Source organism: Globicephala melas, chromosome 9 (assembly GCF_963455315.2).
Source record: "Globicephala melas chromosome 9, mGloMel1.2, whole genome shotgun sequence".
In the NCBI taxonomy this organism is placed as follows: Eukaryota; Metazoa; Chordata; class Mammalia; order Artiodactyla; family Delphinidae; genus Globicephala; species Globicephala melas.
The window spans coordinates 37,244,682-37,272,144 of NC_083322.1; the positions used below are offsets into that span (position 1 = coordinate 37,244,682).

General features: G+C 38.6%; 1 protein-coding gene across 3 annotated transcripts in view; it reads left to right on the top strand.

The window, feature by feature from the left end:
* The window catches only part of IMMP2L (inner mitochondrial membrane peptidase subunit 2), a 909,720-nt gene that overhangs the window by 21,730 nt on the left and 860,527 nt on the right, over positions 1-27,463 (top strand). The window lies entirely within an intron of this gene.

Consider the following 27,463-nt stretch of genomic DNA (forward strand, 5'->3'; position numbering starts at 1 on the left):
TTATTATGATTTTGGGCCGCCTCTCTGCTAATGGGTGGGGTTGTGTTCCTGTCTTGCTAGTTGTTTGGCATAGGATGTCCAGCACTGTAGCTTGCTGGTCGTTGAGTGAAGCTGGGTGCTGGCGTTGAGAAGGAGATCTCTCGGAAATTTTTGCTGTTTGATATTATGTGCAGCTGGGAGGTCTCTTGTGGATCAGTGTCCTGAAGTTGGCTCTCCCACCTCAGAGGCACAGCACTCACTCCTGGCTGCAGCACCAAGAGCCTTTCATCCACACCGCTCCTTAATTTGGGATGATTCCTTGTCTATTCAGGTATTCCACAGATGCAGGGTATATCAAGTTGATTGTGGAGCTTTAATCCGCTGCTTCTGAGGCTGCTGGGAGAGATTTCCCTTTCTCTTCTTTGTTCTCACAGCTCCCAGGGGCTCAGCTTTGGATTTAGCCCCGCCTGTGCGTGTAGGTCGCTGGAGGGCGTCTGTTCTTTGCTCAGACAGGACGGGGTTAAAGGAGCCGCTGATTCGGAGGCTCTGGCTCACTCAGGCCCGGGGGTAGGGAGGGTCACGGAGTGCGGGGCGGGCCTGCGGCGGCAGAGGCCGGCGAGACGTTGCAGCCTGAGGCGCGCCTGTGCGTTCTCCCGGGGGACTTGTCCCTGGATCCCGGGACCCTGGCAGTGGCGGGCTGCACAGGCTCCCCGGAAGGGCGTGTGGCTAGTGACCTGTGTTCGCATACAGGCCTCCCGGTGGCGGCAGCAGCGGCCCTAGCGTCTCATGTCTGTCTCTGGGCTCCGCACTTTTAGCCGCGGCTCGCGCCCGTCCCTGGAGCTCTCTCAAGCAGCGTTCTTAATCCCCTCTCCTCGTGCACCAGGAAACAAAGAGGGACGTAAAAGTCTCTTGCCTCTTCGGCAGTTCCAGACTTCTCCCCGGACTCTCTCCCGGCCAGCCGCGGTGCACTAACGCCCTGCAGGCTGTGTTCACGCCGCCAACCTCAGTCCTCTCCCGGCACTCCGACAAAAGCCGGAGCCTCAGCTCCCAGTCCCGCCCGCCCCGGCGGGCGAGCAGACAAGCCTCTCGGCTGGCGAGTTCCGGTCGGCCCGATCCTCTGCGCTGGAATCTGTCCGCTTTGCCCTCCGCACCCCTGTTGCTGTGCTCTCCTCCGCGGCTCCCAAGCTCCCCCACTCCGCCTCCCGAAGCCTCCACCTGCGAAGGGGCTTCCTAGTGTGTGGACACTTTTCCTCCTTCACAGCTCTCTCCCGCTGGTGCAGGACCCGTCCCTATCCTTTTGTCTCTGTTTAGTTTTTTCTTTTGCCCTACCCAGGTACGTGGGGGGTTTCTTGCCTTTTGGGAGGTCTGAGGTCTTCTGCCAGCGTTCAGTAGATGCTCTGTAGGAGTTGTTCCACGCGTAGATGTATTTCTGGTGTATCTGTGGGGAGGAACGTGATCTCCGCGTCTTACTCTTCCGCCATCTTCCCGGAAGTCCTCCCTGTATTCAGTTTTAAAGATAGAATTTGTCCTTTAGCCAGATATTAGATTGCTCAGTTTGTTTTTCCTTGAACTCTTTTTCTTCCTAATTCTCAGGTGTTAAAGGCAATGGGATATACACATCTACACCATTTAGTAAGTGGGAATGGGGTGGATTCTGAATTCATTTTTCTTGCTAATTTTTCTCTACTGCTAGGAGCGGTGCAGGAAAAAAAAAAAAAAAAAAAAAATAGTCTGAGAAAAAGTATTTTCTGATCAGCTTCTATTGAAAATACTTAATCAAAGTAGTCAAAAGGGAAAGAGAGGTTCTCAAGGATTGCTACTTGATTATGAAATAAAAAAATTATGAATGGCGATTTATCTGAAGTGTGATTCTCTCGGGGAAATTTTGCCAATCCATTAGCATTGATTTGCATATCGTTACTTTTAACAAATGTATGATAGGATCTGAAGATGGAAGACTACATTTGCTCTCATTCAAAATTTAATTTTATGATAATATCGACTACCTAATTATTATCTTTGCTTAAAGTATCTTTGGCTGAGGAGTCTGGTTGGTTTGAAAATGTGCTGTTGAGACCAGTGCCTTGGGGATTAATCAAGTGTGGGCTTGTTGGCTCACAGAGAGGGCCCATCTTGGCCTTTTGCCCGATACATAGTTTTGTTCTCAAGCAAACTAATATGGGTAAATTGGGGGAGAATTAGTCATTCAACTAGGCCCTACCAGTTGCAGGAGGTGACTGGGGTAGGGTGACAGTGGTTTCATCAGTTTTGTATTTGAAAAGCAGAGTACCCTTATAGGTTATGAATGTTTAAAATATATATGATGTAACTACTACGGAAAAAGTGGTAGTTTAAAATTAATTGCAGTTTTTGTTTAAAAAATGTGGTTGAGGGCTTCCCTGGTGGCGCAGTGGTTGAGAGACCGCCTGCCGATGCAGGGGACACGGGTTCCTGCCCCCGTCTGGGAAGATCCCACATGCCGCGGAGCGGCTGGGCCCGTGAGCCACGGCCGCTGAGCCTGCGCGTCCGGAGCCTGTGCTCCGCAACGGAAGAGGCCACAACAGTGAGAGGCCCACGTACCACACACACACACACACACAAAAAGTGGTTGATTTTTAAGTACTTTGTTCTGTATTTGCTTTTATATTTGCTTCAAATATTACACATGAAGATTATGCTTTAAACACTGTAAAATGTTTTTCTAGTATTAACTAAACGATTGTGGGAAATGTTACACTTTAAAGGTCACGTTGATTTTGCAGCATTTCCAATTTTACATTTTACACATATCTTTGAATTGGTTTAGCTTCTAGTTGAGTGTTTTAAAGATCTGGGTAATAAATATGGAAGGGAAATTGCAAAAGGGTACAATGCTTTGGAATGCACATATTTTCCACCTTTCTTTTGTTTCAGCAGTGAAATGTCAAATTCTAACAGGCAACTCAAAGGGCTGAAAGGACAGCAGGACAATAAGCGTTTTCAATACTTGCTAAGTCCAAAGACAACTCTAATTATATTTTTCTGTTAATTGATATGATATATAGATTTGTACTTTTCTTCCTTTTGTATCCTTTCCCAATTTGAAAATTTATTACAAATGAATGAGACTTAAGCATTTACCTTTTATATAGTGGATTGAACTAATTGTGTATTCAGACACTTCATATAAATTGCATCTCAATGCTATAATGGCAGTTATGGAATTAATAACTCATCCTGCTCTGTGTTTACTGGGAGTGGTGAATATTTACTGGGAGTGGTGACTAACTGGGAGGCAATGGAGAATAGTACTTAAGTGTGCAGGCCACCGGCCAGAAAATCTGGACTCAGCTCTGCTGCTTAATATCTGTGTGACCTTAGGAAGATTACTCAAATACGCTGAGCATAAGTTTACATCTGCATTTAGGGATAAAAATAGAGTTAGTGTAGGGATTATTTGATGTAATTAAAATAACAAAAATGTTTATTGTAATATCATTTATATAGTGATATACTATTTTAGACAATACAAAATGAATTTTCTTCACTAGACTAAAATTTTTATTTCATTGGTTTCACAAAATTGTTTTTTTACAGTTTTTCTTTCTTTCCAGTTAATGCTTCTTTCAGAGTTTATAGATTTGATAATAATTTGTGGAAGAGTACTTTTGGCTGATTTTGTATGAGTGGCAATCACTCTATCTCTGTTAAAAATGAAGCAAAACCTCATTGTTCTGTTAGTCAAAAATTTTTATGCAACTGTTTAATATTGGTACTAGGGTTAACAACCAAGATGTAGCAAAATGTTGGTCTAATTTTGGCCAAGGAAAAATAACATTTAAATATTTCCTGGAGGATTCAGTTACCTACATCTCACTTCTAAAACTGACCTTTTCATCTATGATTTTATCATGGCTGTTTTTGCTAGACAAGAAGAAGTGAAATTGCCACCTTCCTTTTTAATTAATTGGATAACAAGTTACTTGGCTAGGGAAAGGTCTGTGTGTTATATGCCTAGTCTTTTTGCAGAACAAAACTACATTAGGTTCTGAAAAACTTCTTCATTATTCAAAACTGATAGATATTAATTTAAATTGCTTTGAATTTCTATATGGCTCATATATTCTTATCTAGCTCATATATTCCCCCAAATCTATCAAAATTGTTACTGGCTTTTCTTTCTAAGCCATTTACTGTAACAACCATTGTGACATTCCCTAATATCATTTGATGTTGATTAGCCAATAAAAATAAGTTTCTTACAAAATTGGAAAGGTCAGGGAATTATTCTCAGGGCCACTGAGCTATTGATTAAGTTGGAAAGAACCTATCTCGTGACCAACATGAAAATAGTTTAATTTTATTTATTATTAGTGGTGCTTCTTTGTAAATAGGGTCGTACGTGTCTTTGCTGCTGAAAGCAGGAATGTATTAGAAATTTCCCCAAGTGTGTGTGTTGTCCTGTATTATCCAATTAGCCACGCGATGTGTATTTGTTAAATGAGCACAGGTATGAAGTAAAGATCAGATGAGAAATTTAAGTGTCATCATTAGACGTGAACATACTTTCATGAATATGTTAACCTTGCAGCCAAAGTCAGAAAGGTCTTGGAGCACAGGTGCAACAATGATGATGATGGGCGGTATCACGAAAGACAGGTAATTTTAGTTCTGGGAGAAACGGGCCATTCCATGGATTTCGGATATGGAAGGAAAAGGCTTGAAGTTAGTCTCATAGAATCATAGATAGTTAGAGCAAAGAACCTTAGAGGTAGTCTACTCAAGTAGATGAAATGAATTGCCCAGTCCCTGGCATAACTAAGACTTGAATCCAAGTTTTCTGATTTCTAATTTGGTACCTAGCATGGGAAGAGGAGGAAAGGTTTAGCTCTAGAAGAGGATGGGTGCTTTGTTCTTTGGGGGTGACACATGCATGGAGGTACTTTCAGATGGATTGGGTGGCTCTCAAAACAGCCTGCTCTGGTCACCCAATTTTTCCCTTACGCTCCTGACTGTCATTTAAAGGAATGGAGTGTCTGACACAGCCATACCAAGCTGTCTTTCCATCAACATTGTAAGTGGGTATTAATATAAACCACATCTAAAATGAAACAAGCAGTCAAAAAGTATTTATTTAGCACCTGCAAATGCTCAGTAAAATTCTCATATCTTCAGGGTGTATAGGGAGGAATGAGACATGGTGCTTACCCTTTCGTGGTTTACAATCTAGTTGGAGAGAATGGACCTTCTACAAAAAGTTAACTAACAATACTGGCTAGCAAATGTGGGTGTGGCTAGTACATGCCAGAGGAGTTTGGGGGTGAAAGATGGCTCTGTAAGTCAGAGTACTCATGTAATGTTTCCTGGAAGAGGTGAAAATTAGGTTGGTTGTTCTGTTAAATTAAACAAGGAGGCCATTAGACTGAGGTAGCTCTAATGCCGTGGGGTGACCTACTTAAGCCGAAATCTAAGCCTGTAGATGCCTCAAGGTTACAAAGTTGAAACCTAAGGACCACCAGTCACCAACGGCCAACTAGGCTTTCACCTATAGCCAATCAATTATTTCCTTTCTTTGCTTCCTCCTTTCCCCTGAACTCCTCTTGGTGGAGCACTTCTAACCACTTGCAGTTCGGCACTGCCCTATTTGAATTGATTTTTGCTCAGATAAATGCTTAACATTTTAATATGCCTCAGTTTATCTTTTAATCCTGCTCAGCTCAGTAGATCTTATAAATAATTATATGTGTTCACCTCTAAAGTTTTTGGATTCACCCAACTTACTGTTACAGAGCTGGGACTTGATTGCAGGTGTTTATCAGGTGTTTTACAGTGAGTACCATTCCACAATCCCCATGCTGGTGTGCATAGGACAGCAGAAGGTTTCTGTCTGAGAGAATCCCATTTCTCCTTCTCATCCATGAGTGTATTCATCAGCAGATCAAATTCTCCCCACTGGTCTTCTGAATGTTGCATGAAGGAGGACCCCCTGGTTTCAGTTACCTTGTTCCCCTTTTGTTTCTTGGTAAAATAGCTAAAGTTGCTAGTTAAATGTGAGTTTGGTGGGGTTTTCCATTTAAGACGATCTTTTTCCTAAGACAATATTAAAGCAAGATGAGATATTTGTTGATAGTACATGAAAATATAGCAGCAGCTGGCATTTACAGTGGGCTTTTCTGTTTTTCAATTAGATTATTTTGGTATTCTGTGTTATGAATCGTTAGCTCGAAGATTGGTACATAAATAATGCCATTAAACATTATAAGAGAAATTAATTTAGAAACAGCTGCATCAGAGAATAAATATACTTCTCAAAACTTGTTGTTTTCTCTCTACCTGGATATTTCTGTATTCAAATGGTATTTCTCATTTTAGAAATAAACCAGCCAATAAACCTGACAGAGATGAATGTACAAGAAATAAACTACAAATATGAAAGACATTAAGGACTTGAATTATAGAGTGTGAGCCTCAATCCACCACTGATTCTTTAAGGTGGTGATTTTTAACCTTTTTCTTTTCTTCTTATTTTAGTGTAGTGAACTCTTCTTCAAGGAAAATCTTTTTTGGAATTCTATTATTAAAAAAAAACAGATAAAAGCAGAGTGGCTCAGACTGAAGCAGGGAGTTGGGGCTCAAAGCTCTGCTCACTTAGTGCCTGCTCCTTTTGGCCCCTAACCCTCTAGGGAATCCTCAGGACACCATGGAGCATGGATTGAAAAACACTGCTTTTAAAGGAAAAACAAGCTAAATACTTTCTAAAAGTAAGCTGTTAATTGAAAAGAAAATTCATAATGCCTTATAGTTGAATGGGTTGTGAAAAGTTATTTGATTCTTGTTACCCATCTTTACTGCCTTTATACATGAGTGCTGTGCTATGATTTATTGAAGAAAAAAAGCACCCCCCGCAAACCTCTTGAAGTTACACACACACGCACACAAATTTTTTTTTAGAAAACCACTTTCTCCATAAATATCTTCAACTACCAAGTAGAACTATCAGGTGAGAGATGGGGATAATCAGATAAACATATGCACATGCTCACGTGTGTGCACACACATACACACAGTTTGTTGCATGTGATTGGGTAATGCCTTATTCTCAACCCATGCATCCCCAACATCCATCACATTCTGAATCTAATGTTTAGATAGTTTACATGGACAGGAAATTTTGGTAATTCTTTAATTACCAAAATCGTTAATTAAAGAATTATTTTTAGTAATGTTATTGGAAATGTTTTGTTAATTTCATTAATAACACTGTATTGAATATTGAACACTTCAGTGCAAGGCACTGAGGTATGGCAGTGAACAAGAGTCCCTCCCCTCACAGAACTCACAGCCAATTGGAGGTGAGGATGGGAAAATCAGGTGTGATAAATACTACACTAGGGGGAGCATAGGCTTTTTGTGAGAACACATAGGAGGGGCATCTAATTCAGCTTTGAAGAGTCAGGGTGGACTTCCAGTGGAGTGACATCTAAGCAGACCTGAAAGATGCATAAGAGGTGGCCAAGACAAGAAAGGTAGGGAGAGTTATGAAGACAAAAGGGAGAACATGTATAAGGGCCCAGAGACAAGTAAAAGCATGACACAATCTAGAAATTGTGTGTTGCTGGGTTTGGCTAGAACGTGACGTGCTAACGAAAGAGTAGAAGTAATGAAACTAGGGACCTAATCATAATTAGCTGTGTATGCTAAATATAAAGAGCTTGATATTATGCTATAGGAAGTGGAAAGTTATTGAAGGATTTCAAGCCAGAGAAGTTATGATTTGTATTTTTTCAGGAGAGGGCCCTTTGGTTAACTACCATGTTGACCTTGGGGCAGCTGTTTGGATGATGGAGTCATTCTCTGAGAGTAGATGGGCCGAATATAGAATACTGTGTAGTTTGTCTTTCGATAACATCCCCACTTGCTTCTGTCTCTTACGAAATCCATCTTTATTTTATTTTTGTGGCCCTCACAAGGCTAGAGTAATTCAAAAGAACAATGGTTAATGTTCAGTATCTATATAGATGCACAGATACATCTTCACTCTTTCAGTATAGAAACTGGTATGATGCCCAGCACACAGCAGGTACTCAATAACTGTTTATTGACATGAAAATACTGAAGGAAGAGATGCCAACTCAGTTCTCTTTTTTTGGTAATCATCACTCTGGTGCCCCGCCCTGGCCCCATGTTCTTTAGGTTTAGATAATTTTAACATCAGCTGTTTCTTAAACCTGCAAAGGTCCAATCATTGTATGCTACTGGTACTAATGATAATTACTAAAACTGTACGTTTTAAATAGTTCAGATTCACAAAATCTCCATTTTACGCTGGATCCCAAATTCACTTGACAGTTGGATGTGCTGATATAGTAATCAAAGAGCAGTGGAAAACTTTATTTAGTCAGGTCAACAATTATACTTTGGAAATTACGTAGAAGGATACTATGAATTGAAAAAAAATTCCCTGCCAGGAAACTGCATTTCTAAACGTATATCTGAGAATGATCACAAAGGAAAACACTATTTTGCATTTTATTAAACAACAGTTTATAGAATACTTTCATGGTATTAATTACTTATATGAAATTAAATTAGCATTACCCAGTTTACTTTTTGAGGCTAAATACTCAGTTCTTTTAATATTGCCCAATTTCAGAAGATAAGCAGATCCACAGGTATTTTTCAGTGGTTTATAATCATTACTGACCTTATTTATTTAGATGGTCACATTTTTTCATATTTAACCAGTAGGAACACCTTCAAGCAGGCCCCTGTGTCCTTTTGATGTGCTTCCATTGTTTTTCTGAGCACTTCGCTTAACAAGATGTTCCAGGCTCATTCTATACCTTGCTTGCCCAGCCCTGGAATCAACCCTTTCTTGAAGAGCCCTAGTTCCCTATTGTGAGGAACGGTATTAGAACCTAAGATCCACGTACTAGATATAGTCGTTGCTGCCAGGGTATCTTTGCTTTTATGTCTCCAGAGGGTTCTTCCTTGGCTCCCTGCTGTGTATTTATATCTCCCTTTTTCCATAGAGAGCACCCTCGCTCCCAGCTAACACGGGTTTCCCATTTGTTCAATGCTACAATGTATCTAAAATAGTTTCAGACCCGCTTCCCTCATTGTTTGCATTTCTCCTCCACTTACCTAATTTGAGGATATATAATTAAATACGATGTTCAAAAATTAATGGGATTAAAAGAGGGTGGGAGGAAACTTTTGGAGGTGTCTGGTATGTTTATGGAATATATTGTGGTGATGGTTCCATGAGTGTATACTTATCTCCAAACTCATCAAGTTGGATACATTAAATATGTGCAGCATTTGGTATGTCAGTCATACCTTAATAAAATAGTCAAAAAAAAAAGAAAGAAAGATGATGGGTGAATTGCCATGGTGGACAATACAGGGTCAGTTTGAATTGCCTGCCTGCAGAATTTTTTTATATGAGAAAGAAATAAATCTCTTTACTGTTTGTGCCACTTAAAAAAAAAGTTAATTTGATTAATCCCTCCTTCATCTACCACAATTGATGCCTGTTTAATTCTCTGTCTTGCTTAGATTTTAAGTGTCTAGTGGGGGCAAGGACCATTTCTCTTTTCTCTCTCTCTCCTTCCCTCCCTCTGTGTGTGTGTGTGTGTGTGTGTGTGTGTGTGTGTGTGTGTGTGTGTGTGTACATATGTATTTTTATATATATATATAAATTTGTGGTGTAAATCAAGATTATTGCGATTATTTTGTCCTGTGTTTCACATCTTTCATTAGAAACTATTGCTGAAGCAAAATAAAGTTTAATGTTTCTTTTCCTTTTTTACTTATGGAATGTTTCTCTACATCTTTGAGTTTTCCTCAGAACAGCAGAGGCATTTTTCTCTTCCTGCCATGTTTGCATTTCTGAAAAACCTTTAATTCTGCAAAATCATGTGCTAAACGTGATAGGGCTTCTAGAGGAAATGGGGTGAGGAACAGATGGTTGGAAACCAGTAGAATTTTGTAAACAGACCCGGCACCAAAAAGTGACAATTGTAATAAAAACAACAACGTGGTTATATCTCAACTGGCATTTATACCCAGCATCACAATCAGTCCTTGGCCTTAAATCCTGGTTTTCCTCCTTTGAATTGTTGGTCCTTAAAGTCACCCACTTCTAACAGAGACCAATTTCATCAAAGTTAAAAATCTGATCCAGGGTGTTGACTTAGTTTTATTTTAAACACAAGGGGAAATATTTGGATTTCTTCATCTGCACTCTCAACTTCCTTGGATAGCTTACCTTAGGGGAGGGTCTTGAAGACAGGAAATACGACTTTCCTGCATGTGAACTAACTTACATTAAAGAAACATCTGTTGTAGCAGAAAAGGCTAATGTTAATTTGCTTTAGTATATAAAGATAATATATACCCATTATTGAGAATTTAAATAATATGGAAAAGAACAAAGAAGAAAGTAAAAATCTCTTGACTGCCAGTAAATACTACTGTCATCATTTGTGTGCCTGTTGTTCCTCACCCCACCCTTTTGATGATGATGTGTGTGTATAAAATTTCACATAAATTAGTTCATATTATACTTATAGTTTTCCAACTTTTTTTCAATACAGAATGTCAAACAGTATAGCTATACAATGTCCTTTTTAATGATTGAAAATTATTTCACTGTATGCCTGTTGTAGTTTATTTCTTTATTTTTTCATGGACATTTAGGCTGTTTTCAGTTTTTCACCGTTGTAAACAGTGGCGTACTGAAAATTCTTGATCATATCTTTGTGCCCTAGAAGTGGTGTCTCTGCATCAGAGGTGTGTGTTCATGTAACACTTTAGTACATATTATAATATTACTTTCAAGAAAGGTTGTACCCATTTACACTCCCAGGAGAGCATGATAAATTCTATGCTCCTACACTGGGTAGTTTTAGTTTTCTGAATCTTTGCCAGTCTGATAGGTTAAAAAGGTGATATATTTTTTTTATTTGTATCTGTTTTATTATTAATGTGGTTGAACATCTTTTTATATCTTTATATACTATCCATATTTTGCTTTTGGTGAAATGCCTTTCATGTATTTTACTCACTTTTCTCTCAGAACATTTACCTTTTTTCTTCTAAGAATTGTATAATTTTAGCGATATTAAACCTTTGGGATTAATATATATTGCAATTTTTAATATCATGCTGATTATCTTATAACCTTATTTATGGGATGTTTTGATTTTTATGAAGTTAAATCCATCAATCTTTTTTCTTTTATGTTTCCTGGGTTTTATAAAATGTTCAAAAATGCCTCTTTCCACTCTTAAAATACTGTCTGCCTTTATTTTCTTTTGTTGCTTTTATGTTTTTATTTTTTACATTTAACCTTTGAATTATCCAGAATTTATCTTTCTATAATGAGTAAAATATCCACCTTTGGTTTTTTTTTTTCTCCCTCCAAACTGTGGTTAGTTATTTCACATCATGTGTTAATTCAGGCTCCTCCCTATCAATGTGAACATCTCTGTCATATACCAGATTTCTTTGTGTCTTTGGATTTATTTCTGGGTTTACTATTGTATTAGTTATTTCTGCAAAACAAATTACCCTCAAACTCAGTGGCTTGAAACGTTTATTCTCTCTCACAGTTTCCACGGGTCAGAAATTTGGGAGCAGCTCAGCTCCACAATTCTAGTTCATGGTCCCTCTTAGGGTTGAAGGAAAGATTTCAACCGGAGCCACAGTCATCTGAGTGCTTAACTGAGGTGGGAGGGTCTTGCACCTTGTAGGTGGCTCACTCATGGCTGGTCAGGGGGTGCTGGCTCTTGTGGGGAGGGAGGCCTTAATTGCTCTCTAATTGGGCTTTTGCCAGGGTTGGCTCTCCTCAGGACATGGTGCTGGCTTGCCTAGAAGTAGTCATCCAGGAGAGAGAGGCAGGAGGAAGCTATCTGTTTTTTGACTAGCTTCAGTCATATAGCATCACTTCTGCCACATTGTGTTTGCTAGAAACAAGTCACTAAGTCCAGCCCACTCTTAAGAAGATGGGAGTTAGGCTCCTCGTTTTGAAGGGAGGGCTGTCAGGGGTTTGTAGGAACATTTTTAAACCACCACAGCTCCCTTGACTGTTCCATTCATGTATTTGACTACTGCACTAATATCACATTAATTCATTTAAAGAGTCTAATATTGAATTGATGGAATGTTCCATAATACCATGCTCGACTGTATGTGAGAGCCATTGACTCTTATTGGTCAAGTATCTAATAACAGATTCACAAAATAATATTGATAATAATGTGGTGACATTTAAGTTGCTTTATTTCCCCAACTTCTGATGCTTCTTTGGAATTATACAGTAGGGATCATTGTATTTCATTGCAGATACCTGCCTACAGTATTAAACAGTTTTTTGTTTTTTACACTATTTCATATTTCTATGAGTAATTTTAAATACTTTGATAGGCAGATACATTGTAACTTCAGGGCATTGCATGTTAATGAAATTTCACAGGTATCTTAAACAGAATCTTCTAATATACCAGCAAGTAGGCAAAATCAAAATAGGTCATTTATGTGTGGGGAGCAATCTAAATAAACATCTCAGCTCCATTTGCTATAATGTTCACCAGGGGCTCATTGTGATCCCTGGACTTTCTGTGCAGCAGTCTCTTGAGTCCAGAGAGTGCTGTGCTCCATCTGCCTTAGTTCCCAGGCTGTACAGAAGGAGCCTCTTTGTACTCTGACCTCTTGACTGCCTTTCTTTTGTTGTTAAAAACATGTTGCCAGCCTGGCCTTTGTTGCCATTTCAACAAGTGCATGTGCCTGAGTGTGGGCTTACACTTGTAAGTTTAAAGGACCACAACCAGTCATTCCAAAGACCTTGGTCACTGTTGCTTTCACTTTAAATTGCATAAATCTTCTCATCTGGCTGAGTCTTTATCCAGTACTGAGCCTGCACTGCCACTGTTTGAGCGTCCCGTGGACATGCAGCTGCCATAGATGGGCCGTGGGCAGCCTTCCAAAACTTCCAACCATAGTTTGGACAGGCTTTATTTTTGACAGACTAATCAGAGCCTTAAAGTGTTTACCCTGCTGGGGGAGCCTGTGTTTCTAATTTTTAAATTTATCATTCTGTGAGAGTAGTATCAGTCCCTGGGCTGGCTGTAAGTTTTGCTGGTTACATTGTATTTCCCAGTCTTACTTTTTTGTGACCTTACCTTCCCATCTTTGCCCGTCGGCGGGCGGGCGGGCTTGGCTATTTTGAGAAACCTTCCTATTTCCTCTTCTCAATCCTGATCAAAGGAAAAGCCATGTTTTTGTTCCTTATCTCTTGATATGAATTTGAGTTAGTGTCTGGTTAAAGAAAGCAACACATTTGAGGCATGAGGGATAGGGGTCAGGATAGGATTTTCATGAGACCCTAAAATCACGTATTTAAAAAAAATTGACTATTCCACTTTACTGCTCAACCCATTGGAGACGCTTGTACCATTTAAAAATAGGGCAGAAGCAGAGATGTTGTGAAAAGTAATTAGGAGAAACGAGTATGAAGTAGTATTAGACAGTAGGCCAGGATCGGAGGTAGCAAGATAGGTCAGGGACAGCTGTGCTCCGGGAACTGTGTGTCATATGGAGTTTTAGGGGACATTTCCCCGGAAACTCATATTATCGCCTGGCGCTTACTTCCTATTATTCTTCTTGTTGATCTTGTGCCCTTCTTTTATAGGTTCTCAGTGTTATCATCTTTTCCTTATTTCCTCTGACTTCTATTGCTTAGTTTTGATTTTTGAAGGGTTTTGAGATTTTGTTTTTGGAAAGCATACTTTTTCCGTTTACAGGCTCTCAATTTTTTAAAAACCAATTTCACTCACAGTCTAAATGCTAAATAATGCTGTATTTTCTTTTTAGCTGTTCAGCAAGTATTCTGATGCTGGAAATACGTTCTTTAGCTAATTCAAAGTATTATTGCTTCAGGAATAAATAGGTTTATGGTGAAATAGTCCAAAGTCCTCTAATTACTTTCTTTGGGGTGTAGATAAGTACCTGGTCTGTTTCATTTACACATATATTTAAGTTGCTACATTGTTAGCTTAATATCCACATTGCCTTTAGCTTCTACTTAATGACAGCAGTTATGCTTTTCTATTACATTGGAAAAAAAATAGAGTACAGTGTTGAAATCTAAATTTTGTGGTTATTAGAGTTTAAATCTTGCCAAGCTTCTCCCTGCTAATGGTCATCATTTAATACGGTTTTCCTCATTTCATAGAAAGCTATTTTCTGTCCTGTTAATTTTTATGGTAAACTACTTTTGTAGAATCTATGGCATCTTAATAACTGAAATTTGAGATTGGGCCTTACTTGTAAATGCAGTCAAATGGTGTCTACATGGACTTAAAGGATAAGGATATAGGATTAGGGTGGCCTGAGCCAGCTCTTAGAGAGGGCAACTGTTGTGATGTGGATCTTGTTTTATATGGTTTCCAAAAACATTGGGACGGTGATTTCCATACTGCTAAGAAACAAAACAAAGCAAAATAAAAAATAAGCATTAAATCCAGTCTTATTCCTCACTGCTCTTAATATATCTCCTGTTCCCTGGTCTGGCCCGTATTCTCACTATCTGAAATAGCCCATTATGTACCTTTACTCTCATAATCACATTTTCCTCTTGTCTGAGAAATTTACCAAATGTAATTTATCCTTCTTTTAATTTCAACATTTTAATGAAAAATTTTAAACGTACAGAAAAATTGTAAGAATTTTAGAGTGAACATTCTTAAACTTACCACCTACATTCTAATTCATTTTTTTCTTTTCAGCTTTTTGCATGAATTTTTTTCTTGCAATTCAGCTCTTATTTTTCTTTTCTTTTTTCCCAATGTCTATTATATAAATTATTCCTCTGGTCCAATTTTGTTGCTAAGTCATATGTTTCTTATATTCTGCTTAAAAATAATTCTCAAAACACCTAGGACAGTGCTGGTGTTGGGACTCCATAATTCTTGTTATTTGGCAAACATCAGGAAAGATGATCATCCCTAACCCATCAAATCTGAGAACAAGATTAGATTCAAAGTAGAACAAAACTATCACTCTGGATATTAGGTGTCCCATTATTTAGAAGATAGGCTTTATAGGTTTTATTGTATGTAATGGACATCCTTAAGTCTCTTGCCCTTTTTTGATTTGTTATTGCTAGTCCTTTTCTTTGGACATGGCTAATGCTTTTATCTGAAGAAACACCTTTTATTTGATGATCTAGCCATTGTTCTCTAATACATTACACATAATATGTTCAGATGCTAGTTTTATGGGTTTTTTATTTCCCTTAATATTAATGCTTATTTTTTTAAAAAATGCCACACATCTGAACATTCTGAACTTCCAAAACACCCCGCAGAGTTTCTCATGTGGAAAAATTGTGGCTCAGGAAGATGAAGGAATTTGTCCAAAGTCACGTGATTGAATCATGATTTGTGCTGAGGTCTTTTGGATTCTCAGGGAATCCAGGGAAGTCCCACTATGTGGACTTTTATTTATTTATTTATTTTAACATCTTTATTGGAGTATAATTGGTGCTTTACAATGGTGTGTTAGTTTCTGCTGTATAACAAAGTGAATCAGCCATACCTATACACATATCCCCATATCTCCTCCCTCTTGCGTCTCCCTCCCACCCTCCCTATCCCACCCTTCTAGTTAGACACAAAGCTCCTAGCTGATCTCCCTCTGCTATGTGACTGCTTCTCACTAGCTGTCTATTTTACATTTGGTAATGTATATATGTCAATGCCACTTTCTCACTTCGTTCCAGCATACCCTTCCCTCTCCCCACATCCTCAAGTCCATTCTCTATGTCTGCGTCTTTATTCCAGTCCTGCCCCTAGGTTCTTCAGAACCATTTTTTTTTTTTTAGATTACATATATATGTGTTAGCATATGGTATTTGTTTTTCTTTTCCTGACTTACTTCACTCTGTATGACAGACTCTAGGTCCAACCATCTCACAACAAATAACTCAATTTCGTTTCCTTTTATGGCTGAGTAATATTCCATTGTATATATGTGCCACATCTTCTTTATCCAGTCATCTATCAATGGACATTTACATTGGTTCCATATCCTGGCTATTGTAAATGGTGCTGCAATGAACATTGTGGTACATGACTCTTTTTGAATTATGGTTTCCTCAGGGTATATGTCCAGTAGTGGGATTGCTGGGTCATATGGTAGTTCTGTTTTTAGTTTTTTAAGGAACCTCCATACTGTTCTCCATAGTGGTTGCACCAATTTACATTCCCACCAACAGTGCAAGAGGATTCCCTTTTCTCCACACCCTCTCCAGCATTTATTGTGTGTAGATTTTGATGATGGCCATTCTGACCTGTGTGAGGTGATACCTCATTGTAGTTTTGATTTGCATTTCTCTAATGATTATTGATGTTGAGCATCCTTTCATGTGTTTATTGGCAATCTGTATATCTTCTTTGGAGAAATGTTTGTTTAGGTCTTCTGCCTGTTTTTGGATTGGGTTGTTTGTGTTTTTGATATTGAGCTGCATGAGCTACTTGTAAATTTTGGAGATTAATCCTTTGTCAGTTGCTTCATTTGCAAATATTTTCTCCCATTCTGAGGGTTGTTGTTTTGTCTTATTTATGGTTTCCTTTGCTGTGCAAAAGCTTTTAGGTTGCAGTAGATCCCATTTGTTTATTTTTGTTTTTATTTCCATTTCTCTAGGAGGTGGGTCAAAAAGGATGTTGCTGTGATTTATGTCATAGAGTGTTCTGCCTATGTTTTCCTCTAAGAGCTTTATAGTGTCTGGCCTTACATTTAGGTCTTTAATCCATTTTGAGTTTATTTTTGTATATGGTGTTAGGGAGTGTTCTCATTTCATTCTTTTATATGTAGCTGTCCATTTTTCCCAACACCACTTATTGAAGAGGCTGTCTTTTCTCCATTATATATTCTTGCCTCCTTTATCAAAAATAAGATGACCATATGTGCATGGGTTTACCTCTGGGCTTTCTATCCTCTTCCATTAATCTATATTTCTGTTTTTGTGCCAATCCCATACTGTCTTGATTACTGTAGCTTTGTAGTATAGTCTGATAGTATACTGATAGTATACTGTATAGTCTGATGTCTGGGTCCTCCAGCTGTCCTCCAGCTCCGTTTTTCTTTCTTAAGATTGCTTTGGCTCTTTGGGGTCTTTTGTGTTTCCATACATATGGTGAAATTTTTGTTCTAGTTCTGTGAAAAATGCCATTGGTTGTTGTATAGGGATTGCATTGAATCTGTAGATTGCTTTGGGTAGTATAGTCATTTTCACAATGTTGATTCTTCCAATCCAAGAACATGGTATATCTCTCCATCTATTTGTATCATCTTTAATTTCTTTCATCAATGTCTTATAGTTTTCTGCATACAGGTCTTTTTTCTCCTTAGGTAGGTTTATTCCTAGGTATTTTATTCTTTTTGTTGCAGTGGTAAATGGGAGTGTTTCCTTAATTTCTCTTTCAAATTTTTCATCATTAGTGTATAGGAGTGCAACAGATTTCTGTGCATTAATTTTGTATCCTGCTACTTTACCAAATTCATTGATTAGCTTTAGTAGTTTTCTGGTAGCATCTTTAGGATTCTCTATGTATAGTATCATGTCATCTGCAAACAGTGACAGTTTTACTTCTTCTTTTCCAGTTTGGATTCCTTTTATTTCTTTTTCTCCTCTGATTTCTGTGGCTGAAACTTCCAAAACTATGTTGAATAATAGTAGTGAGAGTGGGCAACCTTGTCTTGTTCCTGATCTTAGAGGAAATGGTTTCAGTTTTTCACCATTGAGAACAATGTTGGCTGTGGTTGTGTCACGTATGACCTTTATTATGTTGAGCTAAGTTCCCTCTATGCCTCCTTTCTGGAGGGTTTTTATCATAAATGGGTGTTAAATTTTGTCAAAAGCTTTTTCTGCATCTATTGAGATGATCATATGGTTTTAATTCTTCAGTTTGTTAATATGGTTTATCACGTCAATTGATTTGTGTATACTAAAGAATCCTTGCATTCCTGGGATAAACCCCACTTGATCATGGTGTATGATCCTTTTAGTGTGCTGTTGGATTCTGTTTGCTAGTATTTTGTTGAGGATTTTTGCATCTGTGTTCATCAGTGATATTGGCCTGTAGTTTCTTTGTGACATCTTTGTTTGGTTTTGGTGTCAGGGTGATGGTGCCCTCATAGAATGAGTTTGGGAGTGTTCCTCTCTGCTATACTTTGGAAGAGTTTGAGAAGGATAGGTGTTAGCTCTTCTCTAAATGTTTGATAGAATTTGCCTGTGAAGCCATCTGGTCCTGGGCTTTTGTTTGTTGGAATATTTTTAATCACAGTCTCAATTTCAGTGCTTGTGATTGGTCTGTTTATATTTTTTATTTTTTCCTGGTTCAGTCTCGGAAGGTTGTGTTTTTCTAAGAATTTGTCCATTTCTTTCAGGTTGTCCATTTTATTGGCATATAGTTGCTTGTAGTAATCTCTCACGATCCTTTGTATTTCTGCAGTGTCAGTTGTTACTTCTCCTTTTTCATTTCTAATCCTATTGATTTGAGTGTTCTCCCTTTTTTTCTTGATGAGTCTGGCTAATGGTTTATCAATTTTGTTTATCTTCTCAAAGAACCAGCTTTAACTTTTATTGATCTTTGCTGTTGTTTCCTTCATTTGTTTTTCATTTATTTCTGATGTGATCTTTATGATTTCTTTGCTTCTGCTAACTTTGGGTTTTTTTTTTTTTCTTGTTTCTCTAATTGCTTTATGTGTAAGGTTAGGGTGTTTATTTGAGATGTTTCTTGTTTCTTGAGGAGGATTGTATTGCTATAAACTTCCCTCTTAGAACTGTTTTTCCTGCATCCCATAGGTTTTGAGTCGTCGTGTTTTCATTGTCATTTGTTTCTAGGTATTTTTTGATTTCCTCTTTGATTTCTTCAGTGATCTCTTGGTTATTTAGTAGTGTATTGTTTAGCCTCCATGTGTTTTTATTTTTTACATATTTTTTCCTGTAATTGATACCTAGTCTCATGCTGTTGTGGTCAGAAAAGAAACTTGATACAATTTCATTTTCTTAAGTTTACCAAGGCTTGATTTGTGACCCAAGATATGATCTGTCTTGGAGAATGTTTCATGAGCACCTGAGAAGAAAGTGTTTTCTGTTTTTTTTGGATGGAATGTCCTATATATATATCAATTAAGTCCATCTTTTTTAATGTAGCATTTCAAGCTTGTTTTTCCTTATTTATTTTCATTTCAGATGATCTGTCCATTGGTGAAAGTGGGGTGTTAAAGTCTCCTACTATGATTGTGTTACTGTCGATTTCCCCTTTTATGGCTGTTAGCATTTGCCTAATGTTTTGAGGTGCTCCTATGTTGGGTGCATAAATATTTATAATTGTTATATCTTCTGGATTGATCCCCTGATCGTTATGTAGTGTCCTTCTTTGTGTCTTGTAACATTCTTTATTTTAAAGTCTATTTTGTCTGATATGAGAATTGCTACTCTAGCTTTATTTTGATTTCCATTTGTATGGAATATCTTTTTCCATCCCGTCACTTTCAGTCTGTATGTGTCCCTAGGTCTGAAGTGGGTCCTTTGTAGACAGCCTATAGATGGGTCTTGTTTTTGTATCCATTCAGCCCGTCTCTGTCTTTTGGTTGGAGCATTTAATCCATTTACATTAAGGCAGTTATCAATATGTATGTTCCTATTACCATTTTCGTGACTGTTTTGGGTTTGTTATGGTAGGACTTTTCCTTCTCTTGTGTTTCCTGCCTAGAGAAGTTCCTTCAGCATTTGTTGTAAAGCTGGTTTGGTGGTGCTGAGTTCTCTTAGCTTTTGCTTGTAAAGGTTTTAATTTCTCCGTTGAATCTGAATGAGATCCTTGCTGGTTAGAGTAATCTTGGTTGTAGGATTTTCCCTTTCATCACTTTAAATATGTCCTGCCACACCCTTCTGGCTTATAGAGTTTCTGCTGAGAAATCAGCTGTTAACCTTATGGTGATTCCCTTATATGTTATTTGTTGCTTTTCCCTTGCTGCTTTTAATATTTTTTCTTTGTATTTAATTAAAAACATTAAAAAAATTTTTGGCTGCATTGGGTCTTCGTTGCTGCGCGTGGGCTTTTCTCTAGTTGCGATGAGTGGGGGTTACTCTTCATTTTGGTGCACTGGCTTCTCATTGCGGTGGTTTCTTTTGTTGCGGAGCACAGTCTCTAGGCACACGGGCTTCAGTAGTTGTGGGTCATGGGCTCTATAGTGCAGGCTTAGTAGTTGTGGCACACAGGCTTAGTTGCTCCATGGCATGTGGGATCTTCCTGGGCCAGGGCTCAAACCCCTGTCTCCTGCACTGGCAGGTGGATTTTTAACCACTGTTCCACCAGTGAAGCCCTGTATTTAATTTTTGATAGTTTGATTAATATGTGTCTTGGCGTGTTTCTTCTTGCATTTATCCTGTATGGGACTCTGCACTTTCTGGACTTGACTGACCATTTCCTTTCCCATATTTGGGAAGTTTTCCCTTATAATGTCTTCAAATATTTTCTCAGTCCCTTTCTTTTTCTCTTCTTCTTCTGGTACCGTTATAATTCGAATGTTGGTGTGTTTACTGTTGTCCCACAGGTCTCTGAGACTGTCCTCAGTTCTGTTCATTATTTTGTCTTTATTCTGCTTTGTGGTAGTTATTTCCACTATTTTATCTTCCAGGTCACTTATCTGTTCTTCTGTCTCAGTTATTCTGCTATGGATCCCTTCTAGAGAATTTTTAATTTCATTTTTTGTGTTCATCATTGTTTGTTTGCTCTTTAGTTCTTCTAGGTCCTTGTTAATCGTTTCTTCTGTTTTCTCCATTCTGTTTCCAAGATTTTGGATCATCTTTATTATCATTACTCTGAATTCTGTTTCAGGTAGACTGCCTATTTCCTCTTCTTTTTTTGGTCTAGTGGGTTTTTACCTTGCTGTTTCATCTGCTGTGTATTTCTCTGTCTTCTCATTTTGCTTAATTTACGGTGTTTGGGGTTTCCATTTCACAGGCTGCAGGTTCATAATTCCCAATGTTTTTGCTGTCTGCTCCTAGTGGGTAAGGTTCGTTTAGTGGGTTGTGTAGGCTTCCTGCTGGAGGGAACTGGTGCCTGTGTTCTGGTGGATGAGTCTGGATCTTGTCTTTCTGGTGGGCAGGACTGCATCCCAAGGTGTGTTTTGGGGTGTCTGTGGCCTTATTATGATTTTAGGCAGCCTCTCTGCTAATGGTTGGGTTTGTGTTCCTGTCTTGGTTGTTGTTTGACATGGGGTGTCCAGCACTGTAGCTTACTCATTGTTGAGTGGAGCTGGTTCTTAGCATTGAGATGGAGATCTCTGGGAGAGCTTTCGCCATTTTATGTTACGTGGAGCTGGGAGGTCTCTGTTGGACCAATGTCCTGAACTTGGCTCTCCCATCTAAGAGGCTCCGTCCTGACACCCAGCCAGAGCACCAAGACCTTGTCAGCCACGTGGCTCAGGGGAAAAGGGAGAAAAAAAATGAAATAAAAAGTAAAATAAAATAAAATAAAGTTATTAAAATAAAAATTAAAAAATATTGTAAAAACTAAAAAAATAAGGAAGAAAGAAGAGAGCAACCACACCAATAAACAAATCCACCAATGATAACAAGCACTAAAAACTATACAAAAAAACCAAAAAAAACAAAACAGGCGGAACCCTAGGACAGATGATGAAAGCAAAGCTATATAGACAAAATCACTAAAAGAAGCATACACATACACACTCACAAAAAGAGAAAAAAAGGAAAAAAATATATATATAAAAGGAAGAGAGCAACCAAATCAGTAAACAAATCTACCAGTGATAGTAAGCTCTAAATACTAAATGAAGATCAGCATAAAACCGGAAACAAATTAGATGCAGGAAGCAAAGTCCAAGTCTGCAGTTGCTCCTAAAGTCCACCGCCTCAATTTTGGGATGATTTGTTGTCGATTCAGGTATTTCAGAGATGCAGGGTACATCAAGTTGATTGTGGAGATTTAATCCACTGCTCCTGAGGCTGCTGGGAGAGATTTCCCTTTCTCTTCTTTGTTCACACAGCTCCTGGGGTTCAGCTTTGGATTTGGCCCCACCTCTGCATGTAGGTCACCCGAGGTGGTCTGTTCCCTGCGCAGACAGGATGGTGTTAAAGTCGCAGCTGATTAGGGGACTCTGGGTCACTTAGGCCGGTGGGAGGGAGGGGTACGGAATGTGGGGCAAGCCTGCAGCGACAAAAGCCAGCATGATGTTGCACCAGCTTGAAGCACGCCGTGTGTTCTCCCGGAAAAGTTGTCCCTGTATCACGGGACCCTGGCAGTGGCAGGCTGCACAGGCTCCCGGGAGGGGAGGTGTGGATAGTGACCTGTGCTCGCACACAGGCTTCTTGGTGGCGGCAGCAGCAGCCTTAGCGTCTCATGCCCGTCTCTGGGGTCTGCGCTGATAGCCGTGGCCCACGCCCATCTCTGGAGCTCATTTAGGTGGTGCTCTGAATCCCCTCTCCTTGCGCACCCCGAAACAATAATCTCTTGTCTCTTAGGGAGGTCCAGACTTTTTCCCGGACTCCCTCCAGGCTAGCTGTGGCACACTAGCCCCTTTTAGGCTGTGTTCACACAGCCAACCCCAGTGTGGACTTTTAAAATTGGGTTTCTTTTCCAGAACATGATTCACTTTATGTGTAACCCCATTAGATTTCTTTCTTTCTTTTATTTTTTAAAATAAATTTATTTATGTATGTATTTATTTATTTATGGCTGTGTTGGGTCTTCGTTGCTGTGCATGGGCTGTCTCTAGTTGCACTGAGCAGGGGCTACTCTTTGTTGTGGTGCTCAAGCTTCTCATTGCGGTGGCTTCTCTTATTGCGGAGCATGGGCTCTAGGCGTGCAGGCTTTGGTAATTGTGCCTCATGGGCTTCAGTAGTTGTGGCTTGTGGGCTCTAGAGCGCAGGCTCAGTAGTCGTGGCGCATGGGCTTAATTGCTCTGCGGCATGTGTGACCTTCTTGGACCAGGGCTTGAACCCGTGTCCCCTGCATTGGCAGGCGGAGTTTTAACCCCTGTGCCACCAGGGAAGCCCAGCTTTCTTTCCTTTATTATTTTTGACTAGTTTTTCTTCATAGTTTATTTTTTCTTGCTGTTTTGTCCTTTCTGCACATTTTTGAGTGAGAACTATTAAGTCACACAAGTTAAAAGATAAATAATTTCATGCTGGAGTTCACATTCTAAAGATTACCAATTATCTATTTTTATAGTATTTATTTATAATCTGAAAGGAGGAAGGTGGCCCTGTAATTTATTTCAAATTGGTATCCATCAGTTACTTTCCCAGATCTGCTTCCAGTGGAATCAAAATTGTTCTAGTTCATCAGTTATTATTTTTCCCTTGATTCAGTGTAAACGTATCCTAATGCTTCCTGCCTCCTATTGCACATGCTTATACTTTGTTTGCAGAGTGAGGTTATTGGTACCAGGAGCTCCTGGAGAGATACATGGAGGAGGGTAGCCTGATCGTGTGTGGTCATCTACTCATTTCTTGTGATCTTATCACAGGGCCTTTGGGAAGGAACTATGACTCAGTGTACCATTTTACTTTTGGTATCTTAGCATAGTGAGTAGCACAAAGTAGGCACTTAATGTAGAGAGAATGAAAATGTAAGCTCCACGTGGCCAAGGACCAAGCCTGCCTTGTTCTGCATTATGTGCTCACCCCTTAGCACAGTTACATAGTAGGTGATCAATAAATATATATTGACTGAGTCAGGAATTGGGTGTCAGATTTGTTTGGGTCCCTGCTCTTTTATTCTCTGATATTCATAGTTTGAATTTACAAATAAAATCTTGATTTGGCTATCCAAATGTGCAGGCTGATTTCTATGATAGAAAGGTTACATTTTATATAAGATACTGCTTTGTAATTTATTGTTTTCCTCTTACCTTCAAACCTGCCACACAATTTTAAAATAGTTTTTATAATTAGGATGACTTGAGTTGTATTTATTCACCTGGTTGCTATGGATGAGTGACTTTGTATAAGCTAAAATATATGCAAATTTAAGAATGATTTTAGATGAATTCATGTATGATCAAACCATAACAAGTTGTGAGAGGAAAGAGAGGTATTTAGAGTATAGGTCATTATGTGGTTGAGGTCAGTAGCACCAAAAAACCTTTTACTTGCAGGTGTTTTATACCAGGTGGCAAATATGATTTCAGTGAACTCTGAAAGCTTATTTAAAAATATTCTCAGTTTATGTACTTTAGCAATGAACCAGATGTGCCTGCTACTTAAGCAATAATTTTCTCAGGAGCAGTGTTTTGAACCTAAATGACTTGCATGGTTACTAGAAGAATTGAGTTCACTAGTTCACTAGGAATAAAAATTATTCCTTTTTTGCCGGGGATGGTCACATTATTATTGCTTAAAGGAAATTTTGGCAGAGGAAGTGGATGCTAGGTGCTTATTAGTATGGTACTTTTAAACATTTAAGGTGTGAACAAAACACCAGATCATCCCAATGGTTCTTTATAGAAAAAGAAATACATTAACTTTAATGAAGTGTGAATGCCATAGCACTTTAAACATTTTATTTGATATGACTTGACATAGAAGTATAATATTCATTTCTTCATTTATGTATAGCTTTAGTATTCTAATGATAGTGAGAAGCTTCTAAAAGCGTTTTATTATGAGGTAGAGGTGTGGTTCACAATTCGGGTAGGACAGGACTGTACTGAGACTTTGCTTTTAAGCCTCTGAAAATAGTGACCCCTTATCTGCAAGGCAGCTTTTATTTTCCCCCTTGGCTTGGGGCAGAATCTGCACACCTTCAGATTGGCACACCTCCCACAGCTCCCACATGCTCTTTGAGAATCTCTCAGTAGAAAAATATTTGTCCTTACCGTTGTGCAGGAGATGGCAGCAGTGCCCTGATGAGCAGTGGAGTTGTGAGTGTGAGAAGGGAAAGGGCAGTGGCTTTCAGGTCTTTACCTGTATTTAAAATGTCCTTTCACAGAAATTGCACTAGTTCCAACTTCCTCTTTGCTTCCCTTTTTAACTATTTGTTTAATAAAAGCAAAGTTATTTTTTCGTTTCAACATTAAAAAAAATCTCAAACCTAAAAGGCAACATAACATTTCTTCTTAGTCAATAATAATCTAAGTGCTTTTCTTAATTTTAGTACCTTTTCAACGTCCTGGAGAAGCAATCAAAAAACGTATAGAAATATAGAATGTTAACCCTAGAAAGGATCTTAGAAATTGAATCTAACCCCTTTCTTTTTATAGATGAGGAAACTGAGGACCAGAAGTGAGTTGATCAAAGTCATGCAGCTATTTGTAGACATAGAGAGGACACCACCTCAGGGCCCCTGACACTCGTTACCATGCTCCTTCCTGGGTGCCACAGTGACTGAATGGAGTAGCAGTATAGGGGGGAGTTTATATTGGAAAAGAATTGGAGGTGTAAAATTCTGGGAACCTGAATTTAATGCAACTTATGTTAATGTATTTTTCCCCTTTAATTTACATTGTAATCATGCATGCTACCTTACAACTGGGATAGCTGTGGCGTCATCGTATTTGAAGCTTTCCTAGTTTCTATCCTGCTGCTATCCCTAGTTATTTAGTGAAGGTGAAGGTCCATGCATGCAGGGCACAGGGAACAGCCAAGAGAACACATTATATTTTCATTCTGTCAATATATTTGCTACTTTTATTCTAAGAGCCACAGATATATAGAAGCAAGTTTTTCTATTTGTACTATCCGTTTTTTTTTTGAGTCTAACTCCTCTGGTTATCTAAGTCTCTTTGACCTGATTATTAAAATATATTTAAGCAAGCATAGGTTTGTGTGTTTAAAGCCAGTTTATTAATTACTTAAATAGTCAAGTGGTCAGGTTAGTTGTTATATGAATTGTCAGTATTTTTTTCCTGTTTGAACTGAAGTACTTACTATGGGTGAGTAGAAAGGTAAGAATTTCCAAGGCTCTTCAGACTTTCAAGATGTTTTCAAAAGCATGTAATATTCTGTCATAGTCTGAATCGGCTACATAAAAGAATTGCAGTCAGTTATAATATATCGATCGGTGCACAAACAGAGAAGAATCTTACTTGTTCTACTTGGAGCAGCAGGGACTAGACTGCAAAAGTGTGGTTTGTTTATTGTGATGGGAAAGAGAGCAAGACTAGTTTTACCCCATAGTATCTATACATTGAAGTGACTTCTGAGGACCATCTTTCTTTTTTAAATATTAGAAACCAACTGAAGTTCAAAGAAGAAAATAGTTCATCATCTACTTTCTCAACATCTAGAATGAACCATTTTTAGCATTTTGGTAAACCTGCTTTTTTATGTCTCTCTATATTTTAATAATTATTCAAGTGACATATGGGTGTTTATTAAATGATTAAAACAATACTGCAGATAACTATTTAAAATGCTTTTATATGCATACATTTATATAGAAAATATATTTAGTGAGAGTTTTTAAATATTATACTGTATATGTAGCTGCCTTTTTATCCTCTGCACTTAGCATTGGTGTTTAGCAGGCAATAAATAAATGTTTACTGAATTAAAAATTGACAATTAACATGGTAAAGTTTGTGTATACTCCATCCAAACTGAACTTCTTTTAGTTTCTATAATAACCATATTTTATTTTGCTCTGAAGGCTTCATACATGCTGCTCCTTTTGCTGAAGAGCCCAGGTCTCACCTCAAATGCCATTTCCTTTGAGAGACCTTTCTGAATCATTTTCTGATGGATAGACTTCCTTGCTCCATGTTCCTGTGCTCCAGAGACATTGGCCCATTTTAATGCTCATTTCCATTGGAAATATTTGTTTAAGGGCAGTCTTCCCTGGCACTTTGTAACTCCTTGAGTGCAAGGACCGTATCTCCTTTTCACTCCTGTATCCCTAGCACCCACCTTATGACCTTGTACTTATTAGAAGTTTGAGGAATTGAATCATGAGCATGTTTTTAGTACTTTGGAATGCAATCCAAGGGAATGACAAAATAACAGTGCTTGGATAGGTCACAACTACCCCTTGACAGTTTTCTTGTCTCCTTTCCTCTCCCCAGCCTTTGCCCATCCATTTTCAATCCTGTCAGTTTAACTTCCAAAATAGGTATAAGTTTGCCCATGTTGGTCCCTCTCCACCACCACCACCACCACCATAATCCATCCTACCATCATCTCTTGCCCTGGACTGCTAGAATAATCTGGTCTCCCTGTATCTATCCAGTCCTGTTCAAGAAATAAAACAGACAAAAATTATAGTCTGTTACACAGTATGAATTAAGTATTGTTTTGAGAAACTGGTGAACTGGTCATTTGTCTTTTCCAGCCAGGAAGATTCTTCATCTGTTGGACTGAGTTTGGGTCCATTGGATCTTCTAGGGTAGCATATTTTGATCTCTCACTATTTTGTTTTTCATTGCTTGAGACAGTTTAAGGATTGCCTTAGCTAGGCAATCTGAAATCTGA